The following is a 23179-nucleotide window of genomic DNA, read 5'->3' on the forward strand; positions in this document are numbered from 1 at the left end:
TAATAATAAATATAACAGAAAAAGACGAAAGTACCTATAATTAAATCCCATAATGAAAAATAAATGTCAGAACAAAAAGGCATAAACGAAATTCAAGAGCACCGAAGCATTCCACTTTGCTTGAACAACAACGATATTCCGTGAAACGCGGCGGAAAAACGTATCTGAAAAATCGACCGATACCGTTGATAAACAAAGAACGAATGAAACATTTATCAAGGGTAGGTAGCATGAAAAATTTCGAATATGTTTTACAACAGGGCGTAACATCGTATCGGACAAAACGCGGTCGCTCCTCGTATTTTCCGTCCGCGTCGTTCGTTGAAATTCTAATTTCGCGCGGAAAAGGATATTTTACGCCGGGACTTTCCATTTTTTTCCTCCTCCGGGTGCACGATCGCCAGGTACAAGCTCTCATTGTTGTCCGGCGGACCGGTGTTGAACGTGTGTCTATTATTATTACCGTTTCTCCTCGCGTTTCGGCCCATAAACAACAAACTCGGCGTCGTTGCACAATGGCCCGGAACAATGGCCGCGGCTGATTGATCCTTAACTTTTAAAGTACCGCCCGGCTACCTAGCCAGATCGAGGGATCCGGCTAACGTATCGATACACCCCGGCTAACTTATTCGCCTCTGCGCTTCAATTTGCATAGCCGCGTAGGAATACGTCGCGTTCGAAAGCGCAGCCATTGTCGCGTTTCGTCCGTAGGCGCAAACGAACGATCGTTTGACGAACGTCTCTATTATTCCGTCGGGTCGTTCAGTAAATTCAAACACCCGACATTTTTCGTTCACGCGACGCCTAGCTGTAATCGTGGGCTGAGAATTGTGTTGTCCGGCTAACAATTACTCGTTAATCGTGATTTCTGACGTGCCAGCTTTCTTGGATTCCTCTCTCAGTTACCGACATGATCAATGGCGCGAATAATGCTCAAGGTACACGTCCGAGGATAAGTGAATAATTACCGGTTAGGCGGATGCTGCAAATCTTTTTTATTGCTTCATCCACGGTTTTCTTCGATGACTTCGATCGTTATAGACACGGAGAGATTGTCTTTATTGATACTTGATTGATGACGAGTAAGTTAGTATTACATCTTCTTTTTGGTTTCATACCAGGAAGGAGGTCTAATATATTTTCATTCATCTCAAGTATTTTGTTTCATTATGTGTTTTGTCTTGGTGGAAGTATGTTATTGATGTATGAGAATTTTTAAAAATATTATCTAATATATATATTTGAATGACGTTCTTGGAAGTATGATTTCTCTTATATATTGTGAGATATATTCTTGAAAATATGATATATATTTTGTACATATCTGAATAACACTTTTGGAAAATATGACAAGCTTGTCTGTACATTTGTGCAACATTCTTGGAACTATGGCACCTTTAGTATACACCTGAACTATGTTCTTAAAAATATAATATCTTCAAAGTGCATCCAACTGATATTTTTTAATGTACATCAGAATAATATTCCTTGAAAGTATACTATAAATTGAAGAAAGTAAACCAATGGTAAAGTTAAGATAACATAACCCCAAAGAATTAACCAGTGTTTGATATTACATGGTATACACGTAATATACCAGGAAATATTAGCAAATTTGCACGCTTAATGCTCGGTAAATACAATCCCGTTATCATGCAGAGAAACTGATCTCGTTTAATCCAAAGGTAGTTCAAGGTTGATTCACTGAAATGTACTAAAATTCGGAGAACATTTTGAAGCTTGAAATCTTGCGAAACAACAGAGAAGTAAATGATGCTTTGACTCGGAACTCTTAAATCAACAAAAATCCATTATCAACGCATTCGTGGAAATTTGCTAATATTTGGCCCATTGGCGTAAGTGGAACTTTTTTCTGGGTGTGGACCAGGAGATTTGGAAATTTGGGAGGTTATAAATATGAGAATTTAGGAATTGGGGGGTTGGAATGGGATTTGGAGATCTGGGAATTTGAGGGTTTGAGAATTTGAGTATTTGAGGATTTGGGGGTTTGAGAATCTAGGGATTTGGAGATTTGGGAGTTTGAGAGTTTTGGAATTTGAGGATTTGGGGGTTTGAGAGTTTTAGAATTTGAGGAATTTGGGATTTGAGGATTTGGGGATTTGATAATTTAGGAATTTGAGGATTTGGGAGTTTGAGAGTTTTGGAATTTGAGGATTTGGGGGTTTGAGAGTTTTGGAATTTGAGGAATTTGGGATTTGAGGATTTGGGGATTTGATAATTTAGGAATTTGAGGATTTGGGAGTTTGAGAGTTTTGGAATTTGAGGATTTGGGGGTTTGAGAGTTTTGGAATTTGAGGATTTGGGGGTTTGATAATTTGGGAATTTGAGGATTTGGGGACTTGAGGATTTGGGAGTTTGAGAATCTAAGAATTTGGGGATTTGAGGATTTGAGAGTCTTGGAATTTGGTAATTTGTAGATTTCAGGATTTGGGAATTTGAGGATCTGGAAATTTGAGGATTTATGGATATGAAGATTCAAAAGTTTGAGGATCTGTAAATTTGAGGATTTAGGAATTTGAAAGTTTGGAAATTTCTGAACTATTACATGTAGCTCTAGGTAATTTGAGGACTTGAATGTTTGCAGATTCAAGAGTTTGTCAGTTTGAGAATTTGATAGTCTTGAGTACTTGTGACCTTAGAGTCTAAGTCTTAGACTATGAAAACTTGAAGAATTCATAAGTAGGTATTTATGACTTTTTGAAAATTAATTTGTAATCCTAAGAATCTCATAAGGCTTTGAATATAAAAACTGTCTAATATTCCCTATCCAAAGGCTATATCCTCCAACTCAGTCGTCATCAACATTTCGGGGTCCATCCTGTTCCCCAAGCAAGTGACGCCACTGCTCGTATCTAATCATCAAGGTAAATACACAGGACCAGCAAACAGAACAGTTAGCGATACAACGGACCCGCTAAGATTCTCATTACCAGGTCTCTGGCGAGTGTTCGGGCAGCGTAATCTTGTCAAAAGTTTTATCTGGACTTGCATCGACCAGCTTGGAAAACGGCAAAGCCCGAAGGATCCGTTGTAACCCACGGACAATGGGCGAATCCCTGGAAGGGATCGCGGTCCAGGACAAGATGGTAGAGAGAGAAAGAGGCAAGGGAAAAAACAATAACGACGACCAGACTCACCGTGGTTTCGGATAATTGCAACGGATAGCTCGAAAAGGTGCCGACCGGCTGAGGATCGGCACGCTTGTCAGCAAGCATTAGGATATCTATCGCGAATATCCTTGGATCCGAGCACTCGTTAGAAGGACTTAGGATTGTTTCTTCGTAATCCAATAAGGATAAAATTCTCCGGACGAGGCCGGATTGTCTACCGAAAGTTTGCTTCGGAGATCTTTTTAATACAGTTACAATGACGAGGATAGTCTGGTTTAACGTTCGTTACATTTTATAGGTGTTTTTGGTAAATTTTTATTTGGACGCTTATTAATTCCACAATTCCACAATTTTCCAAATTCTCAGAGCTCCAAGTCCCTTAATTCCTTATTTCCTCAATGAGGGTTTATTTTAAAAAGAAAGCTTCGAAGAATATGACAATCTTTTCTTTTAGTTTCAACCTCCTATGCTCTTCATTGAACAAAACGCAAAGTACAATTTGTTTAAATTTTTCGATATTATAGAACCATTTATCCAAATCAGAAAAATTATTTTGTAATAGCACGATTCTTTGCGAATAAAACAAAAAAGGATGTAGCCAAATCGGACTAGTAGATCTTGAGATAAAAATTGAGATATAAAAATACAAACCTAACCATGGTTTGCAATTTTTGCCCCCTTTAGAAAACAGGCTTCACTTACGAATTTTTATCTCAAGATCTACTAGTCCGATTTAGCTACATCTTGTTTCGTTTTATTCGCAAAGAATCGTGCTATCACAAAATAATTTTTCTGATTTGGATAAATGGTTTTATAATATCAAAAAATTTAAACAAATTGTACTTTGTGTTTTGTTCAATGAAAAGCATAGGGGGTTGAAACTAAAAGAAAAGATTGTCATATTCTTCGAAGCTTTCCTTTTAAAATAAACCCTTTGTGGAATAGATAGTACAGAATCTATTAAACTGCCATATTATTACTGTTCTATTTTATTATACATTTTATTATTCCACCTTTCTGCTGTTTCATTACATTATTCCTCACATGTAAACAATTTTTGTACCATCCTATATATTTGAAAAACCTGATCACCGAAAGATCGATCAGGTTGAAATTTCAGCGGAGACAGTTTTCTCGTTGCAGCCGAGAAGGTTCGGGGATTTTTTAAAAGTGGACAGGACCCCACGCTAAGTCGGCGGGTTGTTCAGCGGACAGGTCAGTTTGGAATTCGAACAGGCTGCTACCGTAGGAGCCGCTACGGGGCGGGGCAAACGTCAGGCAAATGGAAAGCATCCCTAATTTGAAACTGAGAACAGAAAGAGAGCTAACAAGTGGCGAAACCCTGCTCTTACAATGTCGATTTTTCAAGCGCACGACCTCGGACGAGTTGTGTGTATTTTGTCGATGGCACGACAATAACTTACCCGTTGTAACGAATTATACGTGGAGCTGTTTTTGTGTAAATCATCGAGATATCCGATTTCTCCGTATCGGATCGAGAGGTCGGTTTTATTTCCAGCGTTTAAAAAACACTCGACACGCTTCACAATGGAGCTCGTTCGACGCACCGCGGCTATGACCGTTGTAAATTTTCAACGGAAACCTCTGATTTTTAGTGGCAATGACTTTACAGGGATATGACACCCACCCACGCGACGTTGCCATGTTAGGTGCGTGTATTTTGGCGATTTTTATGACGCCAGTTTACGAGGTACCCTTCGCGGCTTTGTAAATGATCTTCGGAAGTCTGCGGGGAAGACGTACTGACTTTGGTTCAATACCGTTCGAGTTACGATCATTTCAACTTAATGTTGAAATTGGACGTGAACTCCAAATGCATATGTATTCAAAATTTAGATGAAGTATGAGTGCGTCACGAGTGTGTCGCCAGTTAAACTCTTCAAAATAGTGCAAGGGACAGTGCAATAAACTGTAAAACACTAAATAAGTAAAATAGTCAAATGATAAAGTAGTAAAATAGTAAAATAGTAAAATAGTAAAATAGTAAAATAGTAAAATAGTAAAATAGTAAAATGATAAAATAGTAAAATAGTAAAATAGTAAAATAGTAAAATAGTAAAATGATAAAATAGTAAAATAGTATAATAGTAAAATAGTAAAATAGTAAAATAGTAAAATAGTAAAATAGTAAAATACTAAAATACTAAAATACTAAAATACTAAAATACTAAAATAACAAAATACCAAAATACCAAAATACCAAAGCACCCAAATAATAAACTTGTGAAAACAACAACACCATAACATTAAAATAATAAAAAAAGCACTAAACTAGTAAAACACTACCCCAATGAACAATCCAATAAAACCCTAAAGTGCCCAAAAGAACCCTAAAAAACCCCAAACCATATAAAAATTGCAGAAATCAATGAACACTGAAAAAGATATCAACGTGAAACAAACCGCGACGATAATAGTCAAGGTGACAGTAGAAATGCGCAAGATTGTAAAATGAAGCGACAGGATCGAGGAGTAAGGTGAAAAGAACGAACGTTGAAGAGGAAACAGGAAGAAAAAGAAAGAGAGAGAGAAAGACGCGGAGCTAGGAGAAGAAGGGAATGCCAACGAGAATATTGAAAAGCGGTCCTACGAACGCGATCAAGAGGGCCAATTACCCTGGGGAGAGAAGAGGAGGGGTGTGCACCCCCGCGTACGTGCATCGAGCGTATTTTATCTACGTGCCTTACGCGAATACTCGAAGCGCACTCGAGTCACCGCGAGTGCTCGCATACGAGCACACCATTCGAACGTTCGTTGCTGAATTTACCTGCTCGTTCGTACGTTCTTTCTGGAGGAGCCAGATACACATAATACTCGCCCAGCCACGTATGCTCGGGCCCATTGTACGCTTCCAATCCTGTACCGTCGCGGAGAACGGTACCGAGTTAAGGATACATCGCGACCACGATCGTTGCGAACATTTATCCGATCAACTTAGACCGTTTCTCTGAAAGGGAAAATTTTGCTTTTCTTTCCCTTTTTTACTTTGATTTGGGTGGATGGAAAATCAGGAGTTTCGGCATGGAGGGTTGTAATCGATTCTATAATTATGCAAGCTCTCTTTTATTTGGTGTACATTTGGTATACAGGATGTCTCACAACTAGTGTAGGTATATAAGGGAATTTGGATACTCCTGTCTTCAAAGAATGAAGCATCCTTAAAAAGAAATTCTTTATACATATTAATGTGTTCTGCTTCAACATCCAAGATGTAGAAGGACATAATTTCCCAATTCCATAAATCCCCAATTCCATAATTCCCCAATTCCATAACTCCCCAATTCCATAACTCCTCAATTCCATAATTCCTCAATTCCATAATTCCCCAATTCCATAATTCCCCAATTCCATAATTCCCCAATTCCATAATTCTCCAATTCCATAACTTCAAAATTCCATAACTCCCCAATTCCATAACTCCCCAATTCCATAATTCCCCAATTCCATAATTCCCCAATTCCATAATTCCCCAATTCCATAACTCCCCTATTCCATAATTTTCCAATTCCATAATTCCCCAATTCCATAATTCTCCAATTCCATAACTTCAAAATTCCATAACTCCCCAATTCCATAATTCCCCAATTCCATAATTCCCCAATTCCATAACTCCCCTATTCCATAATTTCCCAATTCCATAATTCCCCAATTCCATAATTCTCCAATTCCATAACTTCAAAATTCCATAACTCCCCAATTCCATAACTCCCCAATTCCATAACTCCCAATTCCATAATTCCCCAATTCCATGATTCCCCAATTCCATAATTCCCCAATTCCATAACTCCCCAATTCCATAACTCCCCAATTCCCTAATTCCCCAATTCCACAACTCCCCAATTCCATAACTCCCCAATTTCATAATTCCCCAATTCCATAACTCCCCAATTCCATAACTCCCCAATTCCATAACTCCCCAATTCCCAATTTTCAAACTTAAAAAATTCCCAACCTCAAAACACCAAAATTTCTCAATTTCCATAACTTCCCTAATTTCCAAATTCCCGAATCTCCAAATTCCCATCTCCTCGAGACAACCGTAAGACGTAGAAGACTGCGTCAGAAAAGGGGGCGAGTTAATTAATCGGAGACCCATTCAGTTCGATGTTTACGCGGGGCATTGTGATCTTCGGATGAAAACAAAATGGAGTAGAACCAGTGAAAAGGATCTCGTTCGCGGACCGTTGGAGATTAAATTGGCCAGTGGCGCAATCTTTACGGGAGCCAGAACCGCTGAAATCTTAATTCAAACTGGCGCGCGCCATTGGATAGGGGTAGCTCTTTGAAAAGCGGCTCGTTTTCATGAGAGAACCTTACGATTGTTGTGTTCCGCCGTAGCACGCTCGCTTACAAACACGTTACACACACACAGTTAGGTAATTATATTTACCTTTGCAGTTTTATTATTTACGGCCCGTGACCGGCTGGTCTGCTTGTCATCCCTTCTCATCCCTTCCGTTACCCACCCTATCGTGCCTCCGTTTCTTCGCCGCTGATCGATCGATGCGAATTTGAATTTACAATGCGCCCCATGAAATCAATGATCATTCATATTTTATACCCGTGGTCAAAACATTGAATACACGGCACAAATTAAACTGCGCGATAATTACTTTTAATTTTAATTTATCCCCGGTGATCAAAGCGATGCGCGACACGAATTAACTTGTAGGATATAATAATTATATTTAATTTCAACTTTTCAAACGTTCAATCTACAGAGCGAGTTAATCTACAGGATATATTAATTGCTTTCAATTTTCCGAACATCTACAATATGAAACCTATAGAATACGATATTAATTACTTCTAATTTCAGCTGGTACCTCTGATCAAAATGTTGGTATAAACCTATACAACGTTAATTACCTTTAATTTTAACTTACCCCTTTGATCTCAACATTGTATAGACTTATTAGCTGTATATTCGATGGCATTTTAATTACTTCTAATTGTAACTTATCTGGCAACACAACGTTGAATGTGCAAGAATAATCCGGATGGAATAATCATCGATCAGTAGAATTTGTGAAATGCTCGAACGATGAAGCAAAATTACAGTAATATAATAAAGTAGTATATGTAGTATATATGCGAGTAACCAAATTGGCACTTTACCCAATTCTAATTTCCCCAATTTCCAGTTACATCCTCAGTTCGCTAATTACTCAATTCCCTAATTCCCCAATTTCATAACTCCCCAATTCCATAATTCCCCAGTTCCCTAATCCCCCAATTCCATAATTTACCAATTCCATAATTCTCCAATTCCATAATCTCCCAATTTCATAATTTACCAATCCCATGGGTCCCCAATTCCATAATTCCCCAATACCATGGTTCCCCAATTCCATAATTCTCCAATTCCATAATTCCCCAATTCCATGATTTACCAATTCCATAATTCTCCAATTCCATAATCCCCCAATTCCATAAATTACCAATTCCATGGGTCCCCAATTCCATAATTTCCCAATTCCATAATCCCCCAATTCCATGGGTCCCCAATTCCATAATTCCCCAATTCCATAATTCCCCAATTCCATGGTTCCCCAATTCCATAATTCTCCAATTCCATAATCCCCCAATTCCATGGTTCCCCAATTCCATAATTCTCCAATTCCATAATCTCCCAATTCCATAATTCTCCAATTCCATAATTCTCCAATTCCATAATCTCCCAATTCCATAATTCTCCAATTCCATAATCCCCCAATTCCATAATTTACCAATTCAATGGATCCTCAATTCCATAATTCCCCAATTCCATAATTCCCCAGTTCCTTAATTTCCCAGTTCCCTAGTTTCCCAATTCTCAACTTGCCAAATCTGCATTTCCCTGTTCCTAAATTTCCAAAATCCACAAATCTCCACACTTCCAAATCCCCAGATTCCCCAATTCCAAAATATCCAAATCTCAAAATTCCCCAATTTCCAAATCCTCAAACCCATAATCCCCCAACCGCCCAAATCCCTAGATTCCAAAATTTGATATCAACCGCATCCTGCGCGAGTAAAAAGAAGAATATAATTTATTCCGTGAGCGCGAAATTGAATCAATCGGCGAGAGCTAATGAAACATCGCGTACATTTACAGTGGTTCACCGGTGGAAGCTGAAGGAACAAAGGATCCTCTGGGGAAATTTCAAATCCAGAACGTCGGTTAGTTTCACGAAAATCCCAGAACGTCGAAGACGCGGGTCACGAGCGTGTTTTTCGAAGACCGTGGAACCAACGTCGAATCGACAGGGCGGATTAATTCGAAAATGAACCTCGTAAAGGTTAAAGTGCTTAACGAAGTTCCGTATCAATGTAGCCTGTTAGCTAAGTGAGCGGCTGTTTTCGAGATCAAAGGGTTAATTAAACGCTTTCTTTACGAGACCCCTCTGTCGTTCTCGAGCTCATCTGTTAAAGCTGTTTTGCGAAGTCCAAACGATGATGTCGAAGTACCTACACCCTTTTACCTTCCTTTGCCGATCGGTCGTGCAGCCTTTCGGTCACGTTCGCACGATCAACTGCTCTCTGATTGGACTTTCAAGCGAATACTACCAAGATCGAGGGTGAATTTTTCACGTACATAAAATAAGGGTAACGAGCTGTATTGTCGAGGAAGCACAACTCCTTCAGACCTCTGACTGACCTCTGCTTAAATTCAATTTTTTAAACAAAAATATTTTGGTAAATTATCTTGCAATTCGTGAAATTCTCTTCTGATAGAAAATTTGTTATTTGGTGTTAAACTTGATGTCTGTGACTGATCTACATTTGAACCATGCATATGTGTACATATACACATGCATGTATACATATGTACATATGTATGCATATACATATACATACATGTATACATATATGTATACGTATGTACGTATATGTATGTGGTTTACATACATGTACATATATCTTCACGTATACATATATGTTCACATACGTGTTTATATATATCTTCACATATACATGTATGTTCGCATACATGTATATATATCTTCACATATACAAATATATTCACATGCATGTATACATATGTGAACCACATTTTAAACAAACGTTATGTTCTACAAACATAAATTAAAATTATCTAAAGAATTATCTTCATCTTTCTGAAATAGTAACTCTGACTTTAAATAATATTTAATTTTATTTAAATTTTAAATATTACTTGACATCAAGATCAATCAACCCCATTTTAAATCCACATTTAAAAATTGTGTGCAGCGAATTAAATCATCCCAAAAAAACTTCCTAAAAGAACCTAAAGACTAACTTCTAACTTCTAAATTCTGAATATACCTATTTTGAATATATTTTCTAGAATAATTACCAGAAATAAAATTATCAGGTTATTGCAAGTAATACGATCAGCAGAAGTCGATATCTTTTCCAACAATGTTTTACACGAGGCAATCTCGACATTATTCCACAAGGGTGTTTCGAGTTTTACGCCGCCTCTTCTCTTTATTATGGTTTTAACGTTGATATCCAACGCATATGCTGCGTTTTCCACAACGTTCATCGTTACGAGAATCGCGGTGTTAACCTCGAAAACGATTGCTCGTCGAGATATTTTTAATATAGTCTCAACGAGTTTCAAACTTAGATGTGACTATAATCTTTTCATTGTTGCATTGTACAAACATGTTACAGAAATATCTATGATTGCGACACGCAAGTTTATTATACGAAAGGTTTGCGGAATTTAAACATTATTTTGCGAACTTCTCGCGTTCACACTTTCCGCGAATTTCAAGCACAAGCGCGCAATCACCAAGCGAGAAATCAATCACGAGCACTTCAATCACGCTAACAAAAATCATCCTCGTCAACCAGCCGTTCAGTTCGACTCTCAAAATCATTTTTCAAATGTATCAGACAGCCGTCATTCGGGTATTACCCCAATTTCGTGCCTCTTAACCAATCTACCCCTTGCAATCATTCGATAACTGTAACTGATGTATGTAGATCTACCATCTAGATACATGTACGAAGTATAAATGTATAAGATATGTGCTCGTAAAAAAAAGACAACCATATTAGGGACGTAAGATGTAAGATAATAATTGAGGACATTAATTGGGGAAGATTTTAACTTCGTAATTAATTGACAGGTTTATCGGAGTGCAGTTAATTGGAGATAAAGAAAACTACATGCAACTAAAAATTCTTTAAACCGAATATTTTTCATCGGTCATTAATGACGACAAGTTCATAATTTCAGCATTGAAGTTTCAACTTGAAGATATATTTACAATTTCAATATGTAAGTTCTATCTTGAAGTTCTATTCTGGTCTACATATTTATATCCATGTACATACATATATACAAAATACCTCGATTTTATTATTAAGATTATGAAATATCATTATTATACATCCAAATATATAAAAAATTCAACACAATTAAATTTATGAATCAAACTCCAATAAAAAGAAATTATGACAATGAAATTCGAAATTATATTTTGAATTTCCCGGGGTGTTTCCTAGAGCCTTTGTCTCTAGAGCTCCGGCAAGGTAGATCCAGCTGCACGAGTAACGCGATCGACAGAAAAACTCGTAGGAAAATTGTTCTTTCCGTTGTCGCTTGAACCGCGTCGTATATACTCGCGATAACGGGCGTAGGATAATGACACGCGTAACCATTCGCGATATTGTATTACGTACACGGTGTCGTGGCATTGTTTCCGGTATGTTCCAACGTGATCCTCGGTCGCAAAATGGCACCGAGCTGTTTTACCGCGCCACCCTCGAGCCTCCACCATCGACAAACCAACTGGCTCTTTCGTGTTTCACGCTACTTTCGCGTTTTACGATCGTTAACGCGCCCCAATGGCGGCTAATTTCGTTTCGTTTGCTCGTGGGAACAGTTGACGACTTTTTCTCATCGAAAAATGCTCCCTTGTTGCTTACCGAATCTTCGGAATATTAGTGTGATTGATCGTTGGAAGGGGCGATTGATGATAATTATGATAGACTGTTTTTTGGTAGGGGAATTTTGAGTTTTTGATTTTGTACTTTTTTGGATTTGTGGAAATTCCAATTCCCCAATTTTCAATTTTCTAATTTCCTAATTTCCTAATTCCATAATTTACCAATTTCATAATTCACTAATTCCATAATTTCCAAATTCCATAATTCCCTAATTCCATAGTTTCCCAATTCCATAATTCCCCAATTCCATAATCCCCCAATTCCATAAATCCCTAATTCCATAACTTTCCACTTCCATTATTTCCTAATTCCAAAACTCCCCAACTCCCTACTTCCCCAATTCCATAATTTCCCAATTCCATAATTCCCCAATTCCATAACTCCCCAATTCCCTAATTTCCCAATTCCATAATTCCCTAATTCCATAACTTCCCAACTCCCTACTTCCCCAATTCCATAATTTCCCAATTCCATAAATCCCCAATTCCATAATTCCTCAATTCCATATTTTCCCAATTCCATAACTCCCCAATTCCCAAATTCCCCAATTCCATAACTCCCCAATTCCATAATTCTCTAATTCCATAACTCTCCAATTCCCAATTTTCAAACTTAAAAATTTCCCAACCTCAAAACATCAAAATTTCTCAATTTCCATAATTTCCATAATTTCCCTAATTTCCCTAATTTCCCTAATTTCCCTAATTTCCAAATTCCCTAATCTCCAAATTCCCATCTCCTCGAATCCCTCATCCGCTCTTCCCATCTCAATCTCCAAAGAACCTCTCCAAATCAACACATCCCGAAAACCATAATAATAGAAATAGACATAATAATCGTAAGAAGAAACGACCATAACTGCACTCCGGTGTCGAAATTCAGTTTCCTTCGTATAAACGAAGCCTCGTCGATTTGGCTGACCGGTCATGCTATTTATTCGATTATTCGAGACAGCGAGGGGGATCGGTAGGCAGAGGCCAATGAAATTCCCATACAATATCGCCCCATGTCTTTCACAGTCCGGTGAACTTTGACAATCGGTCGCGCTCGCCGTTGAAAAGGGAACGCGGTCAATTTGAGGCAAACGATCGCTGACAGGCCGTGCTCTGACCGCGGTGAATTTCGTCTAAAAACCTCGAAAACGTCGAATAATGCTCTTAAAGACCGTGACTGCCTTTCTTCGTCGAGGAGGTTGCGTGGCCAGGTGTGCTGCCTCTGGGAAAAGCACGAATACACGGTTCCGTGAAAATCGTGCGCGACGTGAGATCGTTTGATGCTTGTAAACGTGCCTTCATTTCTTCGGTAATGGCTCCCTTCTTCAGATTAATTAATATTTTATTCGACCCTTGAAATAGCTATTAGCTATTAGGTCTGTAACGAGTAACCACTCGTTATAATTACAGATATAATTAATATTTGGCGAATGCAGATATAATACAGATATAATTGGCGGATACCGTACGTTTAGGTACAATTTGAAATGTTTTATTTATGTGGGGTGTAAGTACAATGAGAGTGGCAGTGAGTCAGTTTAGGCACTTCTAGCGATATAATTAATATTTGATTTAACTTGTGTAGGGTGTATTATACTGAGGGAGTGCTGGGACTGTCAGCCATTAGCATGTGATGACATTCAGTGTGGCCCTTAACTAGAGAGCCTTAATTAGCAGAGTGGTTTGTTATAATAACAACGTCATGTTTAATGTATTAATACTTGACAATAGTCACAACTGGTAACCAAAATAACAAGGTTGTAGATTTGAGATCTGTCAGCAATAAGTCACAGCAAAAATCTCAGCATCCACATAAAGTCCCAGTTCGGTCCTCAGCAAAGCCCCGTCTCAAGGTGTCCAAAGAGTTTGTAAAATCGTGGTCGAAACACGGCGCGTCGACCGGTAACCAGACGATTCCGCTTGTCCCTGGGACGGAAGTGACGTCGCAGGCACCGACGGAAATTCGTAGTGGAAATTCCGATGGATTCGAGAGGTCGAGGAAGGGAGAAGAGGGCAACAATCAGGGTAGACCCGGCATTACGCCCCATTCATCCCTCTACCACCGCCCCTTACCACTCTCGAACCGTATTTGGCTGACAATTCTTCATTTGCGTGCAGCAAACTCTACGAGCGCGCTGCGGCATAGCGAAAGGTTTAAACGGCTCGCAAAAGCCGGCTAAATTCGGCTCCAATTTGCCGGCTCATTCGTGCAACGATCGGAAACAAAATGCCTCGCGACCGTTCGCTCTCTTTTTTACTCTCCCGCCCTCTCTCTCGTTCTCGTTCACCTCTCTCTTTCTCCTTTTCTCTTGTTCGCTCGCGGATACGTGGCGTTCCGCTGACCCAACCGGTGGCCCATCGATACACCTTTCCAAATCAACTCACATTGTCTCCCACACGAATTTTTCATGCGCGGATTCATCGAAGCAACGCTTTTTTTACTTTTACCCCGTGCAACAAAGGATTTGGAGGAATTTTTCAAGACATCAGACTTAAAGAAAGATTCGATATTGGATAACCTAGATTTCTGATGTTGTAAAGCATTATAATAAATCAGTGTTTAACTTGCTGTTAATCGACATGACTTTGTGACGTATTAAGTCATCAGTTGAGTACAGACATAGACTATTTGAGATGCTAGGTATGAACCACAAGATGAGGTGTTTATTTAAGGATAAGCTTTAAGGAAAGCAGTAAATCTATATTTCTTTCTACTATCTTTAATTTTCAACCACGTTGGTGATCGATATGAACAGTTCTCCTGTGGAGAATATGTGGAGCTTGGCTTGTGCTGTTTGATTGAAGCAAAAACCTTAACTACCAGAACTAGCAAAATTGTCTTTTGTATAACAATGTAAAGTTTGTAAAATTTATCTGCTTTACAAACCTTCATTGACAAACTCAAAAAAAAGGTAGGTGATCACTGATGAAACGATGAGTTCACACAACTGAACATTAACATCAAACAAAATAATTGTACCTTCAAAAAATTGAGATGAATAGTTCCACAATGAATCCGAACAAATAAAAATGAGTTTGACAAACTCATAAAAACTGATGACTGATCAAATAAGCGAATGACTCAGTGTTGTAAATAAGAGATCAGAATGAATACAGAATCGTGATCGAATTTTTGAACAAATGTTTTCAGTGCGTTCAAAGGCATTGCTAGAACAGGGTCAGGCGGACATTCGTCAGGGTAGAGTTAGATGTACATGCTGGGTACATACGTCGACGTCAGTTGGACGGTATTGTCAGAAGCTGACTAGCCTACCATCCGGGAATACGAAATTCGACGAATCCGCGATATTCCGTTGCCGCCACTCGTCTTCGCGTGCAATCTCTAAGGACGCGTGACGCGGTCGCCAAATATTTTCTTTCCCGACCAAATACTTTGTTTCCCGATTCCGTTCGACGAACGATTGTTCCTTTAGCGGTCGTCCACGACTTCCCTCGAATGCCGGACGAATGTATTCAGAATGTCTCCTTTCGACGACTCTTTTTTTTGCTTTTTGCCAACGATCGATTTAACGGAGAATTTTAAGTAGGCTGAACCTTGCTCTTTCGTGGTGCGTTCTTGACCCTACACTTACGTATATGCTGTTACTGAACCGATCAAGTAACCATCACTTATTCATCAAATGACAAACTTCTTGGTTACAAAATTTGTTAGTGTGATTTGAAATCTGTAGTGATGTTCTAGGTAGAGAATTCATATACTAGTTCATGTCTTATCGTTTTATATATTTTTTAACTTCTATTTGAAAGCAAGTAGTGGTTTAGATAACGTACTGAATGATTTAAACAAGTATTTACTTTCTCGAAATATTTGTTCTCTATCTCGTTACAAACATGATAGACATCATTCAATAAATCAAACAATCTCAAAGTATTTGTCTAATAATTATAACAGAGTTTTGCCATAAATCTACTCTGTCATTTCTCCTGTATCTCTCCAAAGATAAATCGAAATAAAAATTCGTATCTTCCAACTCGATTTCTCGATACGCTCCGTACACGCTGAAATTTCGAGTGAAAAAGATGACTCACCTTCGGACTTTCGGACGATTCCTCTTTTACGAGCAAACAATGAAGCTCGGTTCGAAATCTTCCCGGACGTTCCTGGAACATAAAATCGAGAGACACGATGAAAAAGTAGTAACAGATTTTCATCGGGGGATCAGGGAAAACAAAGTGCACGCGGATAAAGTTCTCGGTCCCGATCGAGCCAGAAGTTTCTTAGTGAACCGCGAAGTTCGAAAGTTAACTTCCGAAAAGTGGAATTACGGAATAACGCGTGCGTAACAAGCCTCATCGTGATCGAATTTAAATTTCCCCCAACTTTCGATACCGAGTCTTTAGTCGGGTCCTTTTTAACGGTATTTAAGAGCTTCCGCAACCGATGTTACTGTTCGGTTAAGAAGCTATCAGCATAATTATCGATAATTTATGAAAACGTGCGCTCAGTTTCGAACCACTTTTATATTCTTAATTTTCATTTTTATATTTCCTGTATTTTGATATAATTTTTGTAATATTTTTTTTTAAGTATGATTCGATGTTTTAATTTTTTATATTGAATTATCATGCGGCAATTCACCACGTATCGAATTACCACGTACTGAATTACTACGCATCGAATTATCACGCGTCGAATTACTACGCGTTGAATTACCATGCGTCGAATTACCATGCGTCAATTCACCACGTACCGAATTACTACGCGTCGAATTACCAAGCGTCAATTCACCACATATCGAATTACCACGCGCCGAATTACTACGCGTTGAATTACCACGCGTTGAATTCCCACGCACCGAATTATTATGCGTTGAATTACGACGCGTTGAATTGCCATGCGTCAATTCACCACGTATTGAACTACCACGCATCGAATTACCACGCGTCGAATTACCACGCGTTGAATTACCACGTATTGAACTGCCACGCATCGAATTACCACGCGTCGAATTACCACGCGTTGAATTACCACGCGTCGAATTACCACGCGTTGAATTGCCACGCGTTGAATTACCACGCGCCGAATTACTACGCGTTGAATTCCCACGCACCGAATTACTACGCGTTGAATTACGACGCGTTGAATTGCCATGCGTCAATTCACCACGTATTGAACTACCACGCATCGAATTACCACGCGTCGAATTACCACGCGTCGAATTACCACGCGTCGAATTACCACGCGTCGAATTACCACGCGTCGAATTATCTCACGTCGAATTCACCACGCGTCGAATTCACCACGCGTTGAATTATCACGCGTCGAATTACCACGCGTCGAATTATCTCACGTCGAATTCACTACGCGTCGAATTCACCACGCGTTGAATTATCACGCTTCGAATTATCAGGCGTTGAATTACCACGTGTTGAATTATCACGCGTCGAATTACCAAGCGTCAATTCACCACATATCGAATTACCACGCGGCAATTCACCACGTATCGAATTGAAGCACTCGTGGCTCACTCGTGACGCACTTGTGATACACTATGACGCACTCGTGACGCACTCTGAATACTGACTCTCAGTACTTTAGCTCAATTTTAAATACTTTATCTCGACTTTCAATTTCAATTTAGAATTCAAGTCCAATAATTGTCATAGTCAACAATTGCATACTTAACAATTGCAAATTTAACTTACTTTGCTTGTTTTAATATTGTGATCATGATTAGTTGTGGCTGATATACCTAATAATTTATAGTGCACTGCACTATGTGCACAGAATTTTTATTTTTACTTCATCAACTGAATTTTTGTCAAAAGAAAAAGTCCACGGTTTTGAAGCATCTTCATTTTATTTGAAATGAATTTTTTTGCAGAATTTTTATTTTTACTTTCCAGAGTGAATTTTTATTAAACGAAAAAGTCCTCGGTTTTGAAGCGTCTCTTATTAGAAATGAATTTTTACTTTAACGCGTGAATTTTCATTAAAAGAATCCTCATGTTATACGAAATGAATTTTATTGCGCAATTTTAATTTTGACTTTACGGAGTGAATTTTTATGAAAAGAAAAAGTCCTTGGTTTTCAAATATCCTCGTTTTATTCGAAACCTTCCCAGAATTCGCAAACTGAATCAACACCGGAAATCAGCGAGAACGTCAACGCGAAAATATCGAGACGCGAAATAAAACGAGCCTATCGCATGATTAAGATTCATTAAAATCGCAAACAGGCGGTTCCGTGTGTCCACGAAACGAGGCGGCGGAAGAAAAAGGAGCACAGTGACGCGGAAGGAAATTCATAGAGCGAAACGTATTTTTTCCAATGGCCAGGTAGCTGTCCACCGGTTAATTAGCCGCGTATCCTCGCGGGCGGAAGCGTTACACGAAATGTTTCGAAGCCGGCGCTGATTACGTCGGGCCGCGTTTACACGGTGAGAAAACTTCGGAATTATTCTCGATTATTCAAATTCGCAACCCTTGCCGGGCTGGGCCCGATTCAAATTTATGCAAAAATCCGACAACGCGAACCACCACCATCGTTCTTATTAATATGGATCAATTTGACGTACTGTCCTCCGCCTTCCTCTCCTCCTCTGCCATTACTGGCGTTTTCGTCTCGTCCCGTCCGACATTTTGCTTCTTTTGCCTCCTCGTTCACCGTCTGAAATTGGACCACCTGACCATCCAGATGCTGTACCTGATCGGGACGATTCGCTCGCGGCGATATAGAAAACGGCCGCGAAACGATCGGTTATAATTTGTTGACTGATTGCTGATGCGATATGACAGTAATACTGTTTACAACAGATTTACGGAGGTGTAGGTTTGAGATGAAGAATTGGTAAAAAAGGCGTAGGTACTATTGAACATGTATTAATTCACATAACCAATCACGCGTTATATTTCTTGATTATTTCGAATTTTTAAAATTACTAGCAGCAAAAATTCCGACAATGGCAATATAACAACTCTATCTGTAAAAGATAAATTCGAGTAAGTGGTTTGAAGAATATTAAAGAGAAAATCTGGCAAATTATACGCTCCATCGAGCATTAATGGTAGGCATAACGGAGCCCGCTAGAATCTTCCCACCAAAAATCGAACACGCCTTAGAATACCGGTGAAATAATGACCCGGGTAAATAGAATGATTACACGGGAACGTAGGCCAACAAGGTATACTCGCTTTCATTACGCCATAGTTTAAATGGTTCCCGAGGAAATCAAATTTAAACGTCTTTCCACGCGATACGCCGGAGATGGAGAGATTTAAATAGCGGAGTTGAATAAGCACGCCCCAGCCGGCCGCTAATTAAATTCCAACGCAAAGAATTAACACGAATGAAAAAAGGATAACTTCGTCGAACTACAACCAAAGCAACTTTCTCCTTTCCTTTTCCCTTCCGCTTCTCGGTGCCGAAGAATTCGAACCAACTGCCTCGATCGACGGTTACCGGTTAAAGGCGTGACTATCGATATTCTTATCGGTAATCGGGTGATATCGTTAAGATATCGCCAACAGGACTTGATTGAAATTTGAAACAACGTATTTGCTTCCGTTCAGATGTTTTTGCGTTTTTAGATTGATTTGTGGGTTCTTTCAATTTTTTAGTTTTTGAATCGACACGTTTTCTTATTTTCAAATTTTCTTAATTTCCAATTGGAGAAATCACCAGAGTTCTCACTCTGATGTTTCAAATTTCCCAAAGTCCTAGTTTCCTAATTTCTCAATTTCTCAATTTTCCAATTTTCCAATTTCCCAATTCCCCAATTCCATAATTTCCCAAATCCATGACTACCCAATTCCCTAGTTCTCGGATTCCATAACTCCCCAATTCCACAATTCCCCAATTCCATAATTTCCCAATTCCATAGCTCTCTCATTCCACAATTTCCCAATTCCATAATTCCCCAATTCCATAGCTCTCCCATTCCACAATTCCCCAATTCCATAACTCCCCAATTCCATAATTCCCCAATTCCATAATTCCCCAATTCCATAACTCCCCAATTCCCAAATTTCCCAGTTCCATAAATTTGACAGTGGCAATATAACGCGTGGTGGTATAAAGTGAGGGAAATTAACGCGTGGCGATATAAAGCGTAGGAAGTGGATGAGTGGTGAATAAACGCATGGCGATATAACGCGTGGAAATATAACGCGTGGCGATTTAACGCGTGGTAATACAAAGCTTGGGAAATTAACGAATGGTAAATTAAAGCGTAGAAAATCAACGAGTGATGAATTGACGCGTGGCGATATAACGCGCGATAACTTAAAGCACCACAATATCATACGTAGTGTCCCAACGCATGGCTATTCGTAAAGAATAATAATTTCTGCTACAATAACTAAAGGGATCAATTCACGAAGTCCCAAGATGCAATGTCATATCGTTGCATCAAAGAAATCGTACCGGAGGAAGTATCGAGAACGATGTTTAACAGTTTTTATCTCGGTATGCAGTAATCTGCGACCAAGCTGACGTAGCTCCATCTCCCAGCAGATTAAAGCGAATCTTATTATATCGAATGACGGCATCGCGTGATCAATCACAAAAACACACAACGGAACTGTCGTGCCTCTAATATCAGTCGCTGGAAGACAGCGACACTCGAGAAACGGCCACCCGTCGTGAACGTGAAATGTGGAACTATACCGACAGGGATGGCATTGCTTGCTTTTTCGCCCTTTGTGATTCACGCGACTATTTCACTTCATTCATTTTTATATTCACTCATTTTTACATATTGAATTTTGTTGACTTTTCGTTTTGCTCAGAGGTGAAATTTGGAACTTCCACATTTCACAATTCTCAGATCTTCAAATTTGAAGATTCAAATTAGAAGTTTTACAAATTTTATAATTTACAAATCAGCTGCTTCTTAAATTCCGAACTTCTCCAGTACCCAGCTTCTTAGATCCCCAACTTCGTTACTTAGTTCTTCAACTCATCAATTCATTGAATTACCAATTGTCTAAATGCTCAGATCCTTAAGTTCCTAGTTCCCTAAACTGCTCCCACAATTTGCATCAAAAATTTTTGAATTATTTCTCCATCATCTACCTTTCTTCCTCCTTATGGCAAATACCAAACTTGTCCCTATCCCACCCATATTCCGTACATTAATTTATCGATCAATAGCAGAAATCCAATGAACATCATCCCACAACGGACTATTTACAAGAGATCCTTGGCGCGTTCGAAATTTTTCCTTTCACGAAATCCTGTTACCTCCGGGACTCCCCGTGCTTGTTCCATGGCCCATGGTCTCTCGTCCTGTTACACTCTATCCCATTATAATTCCGAGCATGCACGCTCGTCGTCCGTACGTCCTCCAGAGAGATGGAAGAGAGTGTAAAACGTCGGACACCTGGGCAGAGAGTTTAGCCGGGTATTGTCAGGAGACAAATATGAGTTAATACGTCATCCAGGGACCTATTCAGGGCCCAGCGCCGACAAGAATGGTGATCACGAATTGGCCGGCGTATAAATGTGTTTTAATTGTTCCCTCCCTACATCTCTTCGCCGCCGTTTCTCTCTTTATATCGCCATCCTGCTCTATCCCCCTGGTCCCGTTCGCTCTATCGTCGCCTCCTCTATACGGTCTGGAGCCGTTCGGGGAACCGAGATGTGAAACATAATAAGAGACGACGTTAAAGAATTTCCTATTATCTTATTGTTGAAGCCCTTTCTACGATACGCCTTTAGTTTCATTCTCAAAATGCTTTTGTTGCTTTTTGGATGACGTCGTTTCGACAAAGTGTGTTCTCAGATTATTGATTCGAAGTCTCAGAATTTTAAAGAATTTGACTTTTCATTCTTTCCCTTGCACTTGAAATAACTCATATGACAATTGATTAAGATCAAATGTGAGGCACTTTGAAATTATTGTTTCAATACCATTCATACAACTTCCATCGTCTAACTATTAGAGAATTTTGATTATTTTCACTGTAGATTGTTTATAGGTAAAAATATGTTATATTTCATTTAATATTGTATATTATGTTTTATCCTTTTATTGTCATCATTCTCTTCATTTTCTTAAAAAAAGTCACAACTCATATATCAACAGGTAGTTTGAAGTACATAGATACTTAATATTATATGAAAAAGATATTTGTAACTACATATGGTATAACATGTGTGCTATTTTATTGTCATCATTTTCTTCAAAAACGAACTTGCTCCTAATAATTCACAAATCATACATCAACAGATATATTGAAGTACCTAGGTATTTAGTATTATATGAAATAGATATTTGTAACCACATATGGTGTAACATGTGTGCTATTTTATTGTCATCATTTCCTTCAAAAACGAACTTGCTCCTAAAAATTTATAACTCATATATCAACAGGTATATTGAAGTACCCAGATACTTTGTATTGTATCAAACAGGTATATGTAACTACATGTGGTACGACATGTGTGCTATTTTATTGTCATCATTTCCTTCAAAAACGAACTTGCTCCTAATAATTCACAACTCATATATCAACAGGTATATTGAAGTACCTAGGTATTTAGTATTATATGAAATAGATATTTGTAACCACATATGGTGTAACATGTGTGCTATTTCATTGTCATCATTTTCTTCAAAAACGAACTTGCTCCTAATAATTCACAACTCATATTTCAACAGACATATTGAAGTACCTATTAAATATTATATGAAATAAATTTTTGTAACTACTTGTAGTATGACATGTACTTTATCATCATCAATGTCTTCAAAAATGAACTCACTCAAAATGCACAACTCATGAATGGCATTTTGAAGTACCTAGATATTTAGTATTATATCAACTAAATACGTTTAACTACATGATGTCTAAAGACCATGAAAACAGCAATTGATAATACAGAAACGATAAGTCGAAAAGAATTCGCCAAAAAATGTCGACTAAAAGGTTTTAGAGTCGCTATCCAACAGCAAAAACGCGGTATCCGTTAAATTCTTTAAATAGCGATTTTCAGCGTGCAAAACTTTGGTTCGCGAGCAGCCGCACGCTCGTCGCAATTAAAAAGCTGTTAATAACACCGTGGGCAACGGCACGTGTTGCGCGAAAGATATAACGATATCACGGATGAAATTGTTCAATAAATTACTCTGAACGGTGTG

General features: G+C 38.7%; 1 protein-coding gene across 1 annotated transcript in view; it reads right to left on the reverse strand.

Moving 5' to 3' along the window:
• LOC100880605 (uncharacterized) overlaps positions 1-23179 on the reverse strand; it is a 386346-nt gene that overhangs the window by 236948 nt on the left and 126219 nt on the right. The window contains exon 4 of the mRNA XM_076531013.1: positions 16124-16195. The gene's annotated coding sequence lies outside the window, so the exon portion shown is untranslated. The remainder of the gene's footprint in view (positions 1-16123; positions 16196-23179) is intronic.

Source organism: Megachile rotundata, chromosome 1, assembly GCF_050947335.1.
Source record: "Megachile rotundata isolate GNS110a chromosome 1, iyMegRotu1, whole genome shotgun sequence".
Taxonomy (NCBI): Eukaryota; Metazoa; Arthropoda; class Insecta; order Hymenoptera; family Megachilidae; genus Megachile; species Megachile rotundata.